Source organism: Lutra lutra, chromosome 6 (assembly GCF_902655055.1).
Source record: "Lutra lutra chromosome 6, mLutLut1.2, whole genome shotgun sequence".
In the NCBI taxonomy this organism is placed as follows: Eukaryota; Metazoa; Chordata; class Mammalia; order Carnivora; family Mustelidae; genus Lutra; species Lutra lutra.
In genome coordinates, this window is record NC_062283.1 from 111254747 (window position 1) to 111261364 (window position 6618).

A 6618-nucleotide genomic window follows, 5' to 3' on the forward strand; every position below is an offset into this window, starting at 1 on the left:
ATTCTGTAAGGCTTTTCTCTGATTCCTCAATCAGTGGGAAGAGATTAATACTTGAAAATATTTGCATCAGATGACCAAGTAAGACAAATTACTCATAACCACCCAGGTTAGAAAGATTGGAATTTAACAAGACAAGTAGTCAGAGGCTGAATTGGATGGCTAAAGGGTCTCGATTCCTTTCTAGAATAATCAGAGATTTGAATGAGGCACAAACCAGAAAAATTATTGTTAAAAAAAAAAAAAAGAAAGAAAGAAAGAAAAGAAAAAGGTATGGCAAGCCGCGCGCCCCTTTAAAAAGACACAAAATTTCTTTGTATGGATTTTGTGAATATATGTATGGTAAAATCTTTACAAAAACTATGAAATAAGCAATTAATTTGGGAAAGGATTAATGCCAGAATATTTTAGAGCTTTATCCCCTCCCCACAGCATAATTCAGAAACTGTTTTTAGTTCTTTTCTTTCCCTTTATAAACTCAAATTCTTAATTGAAAAGCCATCAGTGTTATTCAGTATGAATAAGATAATTACACTTGGGTCAGGTGTAGGGTTGGGTTGCTTTGAATGGTTTTAAAAGATTCTCATCTTAGTTCTTATCTATTTGTTCCCTGAAGGATTTCTGTATCTCTTTGGGCAAACCAGGCAGAAGCAGCAGCAATAATCTTATTTACAAAGGGGGCAGGAGGGCAGAAGATTGGAGGCCTCAGGGGCTAGTGTTCAATACCATCTCTGTCATCCTGAGTTCAGAGGGTTTGCCCCAGCCTAGGTGAATAATGACCAGCAACACTTTGTGACTGATGACTGCTCTGTTTCGCCAGCTAATTGATGTCCCTCAGTTCCTAGTGAATAATGCTCTTTCTAGCAGTGACAGTAATGTCATCAGGAAGGAAAATATGTGGCCAGCTAATGGGGAAACAGGATATTGACCCCCACCATCACCACCACGGGGTGCTCTACTGGGCCAAGTATGAAGTGATACTCCTACATACATATACAGTCTTTTTAAAAATCTCTTTGAATATGCAGAATTAGGGAGAAGTTTTCCTAAACATTGACCTTTTTTGCCTAATATTATAAATCTGTTCAGGCCCCTGAAAATAACATTGAAGTGCATCAAGAAAAATAAATCTCCTAAGTATTTATGGCCCTTGGTGATCTGGCCCCTGGCCCTCATCCTTATTACTCTCCTATGGGTGCCATGTCCTGGCCACATGAGACTGTGTGTCATTCTCTGGACATATCATGCTCTCTTAAATCTCTCACCTGCCTCCCTCACCCCACCACTATTTCTCTTCGTATAACATTCCTTATCTCCATCTTCTCTATAACATTCTTTATCTTGCCTTTCGTCTTTCCCTAGATAGCTCCCACTTGGTCTTCAATATTCTGCTTCAGGATTCAATATTCCATATTGAATATTCAAGATTCAATATTCCTAAGTCAATATTACTTGTGCCCTTTCTGGTTTCCCATAGCCTCCTCTCTTTTAGCACTGACTGCATTGCATTGAGATCACCCGTTTAAGTGTTCACCTTCTTTCATTAGATGTTAAGTAATTTGATGACTTATCATGAAGACATAGCATTTTAACCATAGCATTGTTGTTTGAAGTGAACAGAATACATTTACAGTACAGTTTGCTAAACGGAAATTGCCCTGGAGCTATCAATTCAGTAATGTAGTAACTAAGCAAATCCGAACTCTACCACTTAATAGTTGGGTGACCTTGTGCAGATTGCTGTCTGTCAAATGGGAACCATAATACTTCACAGTCTGGTTAAGAGGTTTAAATGAGATGATGCAATCGTAATAAGTGGGGTACATGCTCACTATTATTATCTGTGCCAGGTACAAGGTAGATTCTCAGTAAACACTTGCTAACTTATATTTTACAATTTTAACAAGTCACATTTCATTGACTGTTAGAGCATTATTTCCTAGATGCCTTGTTCTATATACAAGTTAAAAATAAAGCAAGGGTTTTTTTTCTTTAATTGAAAGAATTAAAATGAAAACTTTGCTCGAGGAAGTGACCAAAGAGCTGGGAAAATCACTATTGTCAGTGGGATAAGGAATATATTTGTAGCACCCAGATCTGGGGATAAAGTAAATCAAACTTCTCCTCAGCCACTGTTTCAGGTTCCCAAAGTGAGTGATGAATCTTACTAGGCAAGTAATAAAGAACACAAATTTAATTTATTTTGACATCCCAATTTGAACAAGTTCTCGAATTACTGCCATCTGGAGAATGAAGGAAGGAAAAGGCAAGAGCCACACATTTCATTTCATCCCATGCTCCTTTGCAATGTGGTGAGATGGAAAGATCCAGAATTTAGAACCAAAGGACCTGGGTTTGAGCTCCACAGAGTCAACATACTACTAACTACTGATGTGAATTTGAGCAAGATACTTGACTTCCGGGTCCTATGTGTGTGAAAATGCCCTGCAAAACGATAGAACTTTGGGTATTATTTTTACTAAGCATTCTGGTAAGTAATGGTGATGCTCCTCAACTCTGCATTTTCTAGAACATGGGAAGTCTGCAATAAATACTTGTGGACTATATGGTTTTAAATGAATAATAAATGAATGACTGGAGTCACTGTGGTTTGATAAAGACACTATGGGCTTTTGGAATCAAGAACACCTGGGTTCTAACCTTGGCAATGTGGTATTTGCCTCACTCAGTTTTTATCTCGCCTATATTATAAGGCTAATAATATATACATCATAAAGTTGCTTGAGGATTAAATAATATGTATATTGTATATATATAATATATGTATATATATATAAATAATATATGTGTATGTATGTATATAAATGTATTATATATGTGCACACATATATGTAGTGCCAATGTAAAGTGCTAACACAATGGAGCTCTTTTATTCCTGATTTTTAGCTCAAGGACTAGTGTAGACATTAACTGAGTCACTAAGATAAAATGAATGCTCTGAACATGGACTAATGCTAATACTTCACGTTATACTATATACTATATATACATATACATGTATAGCCCTTCACAGTTTTCAAAGCTCTTCAAGACATCTGATATCATCGGATGCTACTGATATTTTCAGAGCTGGCATTTTTACTGCTGTGAAAAGCAGATCAGAAATGGTAGCTTGTCCAAGGCCAAACAACTAGATAGTGACTGATCCAGAACTACATGCTGGGTCTCATAATTTCTTCCCCAGTGTTCTTTGTAGCATAAGAGCTGCTTTGTCGGTCAAAACCAGGTATCTTTGAGATTTGCCAGATTCTCATATCGGTCAAAATGTTGTATACGAGATAAGGAATATTTGAACGTTTTCAAATGGATCAGGTTTACCTAAGGATGTTAGGAATTCTAATATTATTATTATGGAGTGGGCTTTTTTGTTTGTTTGTTTTTGAGAGAGACACAGAGAGTGGGGAGAGGGGCAGTGGGAGAGAGAGAGAGAGAGAGAACCCCAAGCAGACTCTATGCCCAGTGCAGAGCTCATCATGGGGCTTCATTCCACAACCCTGAGATCATGACCGGAGCAGAAACCAAGAGTTGGACACTTAACTCTGCCACCCAGACACCACACTAATATTATTATTCTTAAACAACTGAAGTGCTACGTAAGTCCTCTGTTTCTTAGTGGTAAGAGAAAAGTTATTTATTTGCTCTACAAATATTTGAACACCCACGTTCAAAGCAATGAATAAGCTGCTGCGGTCAACACTGGGGAGTCTCAGAATCTCATTTTTCTGTTAATCCAAGTCTACAGCTGTATTATTTTAATTAATTCCTTACCCTATTACATTCCTTTCTGTCATTCTCTTTTCTTTTGAATATGTCACAGGGAACCATGTCTCCTATAATCCTATATATCCATCCCTTAATATTATCAGAAACTTCTGAAAAACAGTAGCTCAATGACTTGTACTTCTAGATGTTTGGAGACTTATCTTTCTTCACATTTCATCACCTTCTAAACTAATGAGATATGTACACTCCAAATTTCCCTCGCCAGCATTCGGGGACAGGGAATTGAAGAACAATGATAATTCATATTGCCCAGTTTCTATGTTCCAATATGGGGCCAAAAACTTCACATGCATCACCTTCAATCCAGGAGAAACTCTTACAGAACATTCCAGAGTTAAGGCTGGAATTTTTCCAGCTGGAACCATCCAAGGGGGCACTCTGGAGCCTCTTGCATACCTCGCTTACTTTTTTGTTCCTGTATCATTCTAAATGTATATTTCACTATCGATGGCAACACATATTATTGATGGGGGATCAGTTTTGAGTTTTGCTACATGAAGATACGGAAATAAGTACCTTATGCCCATCAAGTCCCAATGTAGAACTTAAGAACACATGGCATTTGCTTTTTGGGTAGAAGCATTCAGCTTATGCAGTTAACCACAGTGTTTACTAAAACAGACAGAATGATAAATTTTTATTTTGTCATTAAAATAATAAGGATAATCTATTTCCAAATATTTGCCAATTTATCATTTGAAAAATTTTAAATGTTCATTCAAAATCAACTGCAAATAGACTTTCAGATAATAAGAATGTGTAAACTTCATTATAATGCTTTTTTTTACTTCATCATAAGATTTCCAAACTATTTTTTCTTCTTGTTCAAGTAAAAATTGTGTTTTTTATAAGTTATATTGAAAAGTAATTATCTCTCTCATATAGATCAGAATATGTTTACGAATTTCTCAGATTTATATATTTTGCTAAATCTGCTAAGTTGTGATTTCATTACACATTGTGAATAGTACATTTGTTTTAATTTACTGCAAAATCACTAAGCCCCTTAATGAAATAATGTTTTAAAAAAGCATGGCAGGCTTTTGTTCTTAATTATATAAATGATTACTTTATGCATGTTTTTCCTATGTTAAAAATGACTACATTAACCCAATCTGTCCTCATTTCTCAAAGTCCTAAGTGTTTTTGGGAACAAATCAGTTGTTCAACAATCTTTCAGAACTTAAATCCTGAGTGTTTTAATGTTAGACTGTGAAATAAGGCAGAATTCAAAGGCATTTTATGTTCTTCATGAGAATCTAGAATTTTTATTGGATTCCAGGTAACTTTGGACAATAGACATGATGGGATGTTTTCTCTTGGAATAAATAACAATTTAATTATATCATCGAAATAAAATATAGTGTGGGCTTAATACATTGTAAATATTATGAAAGTACTACTTTGCTCTAGTAATTTAATGACTGAAGCTACATTGAATAACAATCTTACTAGTACCTGTGTACAAAGTATTATACATATTACTAACGAAGATATTACGGCGGTTGCAAGGGTGTTACCAGCTCAATGGCATCTAACGATACCATATTCTTCTAAGAGGAAAAGGAATAATGTTAGATTTACAGACAGTAAAGAGTTCCGTTTCCCAGTTGAAACATCGGAAGTAAGAATCCAGATAATCTGGCATCTTGATTCATACCATCACAAGAAAAGGTTTCCTCTCTTGGGGACTTGGATCCCCAGCAAGCCTAGTACACTAAGTTTACAGGAAGATCAGTTGTAGGATGCCACAGCAATGTAAAGAAACCCTTCTATCTGAAAAGTACTGATTTGTAGGCCACTGCTTAAATGTCTGACTTTTTTTTAAAACCTATTTACATACATTCAGCCCCAATCAGTAGATAAAATGTTTTGTCTATATTACAATAGGCATTGTTAACATTTCATCAGAAGGCCAATGCAAGACAATTCTTAATAGCCATTGCCCAGCATTTAGGAGATTTTAAAATATCATACAAATATACAGTTAGATTGTGAGAAATCTAATTTTGCGCATGGTATCAGTGGGCTCTTTTACAGATGTGGGATGGCAGAAATGAAACAACAGGACAGTAACTAGAGTGCTACTCATCCAGGGCCTAACTCTCATCTGGTGGTTGGGCCTGGTTCCTGCAACGTGGGTTTAGGCAGCCAAAATTCCTTGACACTTAATGCCAGGTAGATTTGACTCAACGTGGTGGGGAGGCTTGGGTATCATCTCAAGTGTAGGCGTATGTCTGCAGCTTCTCCCAGATCCATGTTTCTTTTCCATAAATCTCCTACATAATGGAAAATCAGAGTTTCTTGTAAACAGCCCTCTTTGTCTAAATGAAACTATTGGTGTATTATGAAAGACTCATCATTACTCTGAAGAAGTTGAATAGGTTAGGAATTTGGCCCTTTCTGAAGACATGTGTGATAGTGAAATGCACGGTCAGGACAAATATGTTACCCTCAGAGGAACGTAGGTAAGTCTGAAGTCAGACCTTACAAGACTTATTTGAAATTTAAATTATATTTAAGTTAATGGGCCTAATTAAGGGACTAGGTAATGAATGATACTGATGAATGGTAATTCTAATAAGTCTACTCATTAGGGAGAACATTTGAGTCTCTTGGGTCGGGAAATGATACTAAAGCATCAAAGTGAATCAAACTAATTGAAGAGTTTTAAAATGAAGGTAGTGTAACACATATGTGATGGTATTTCACAGATATTTCTTAGAATATCAATAAGCACCAAGTTTAGTGCCATCAGCCCCATTGTCCCTTAATTTGTTATATGTGATTCAGATCTTTGAAAGCACAACACACCAT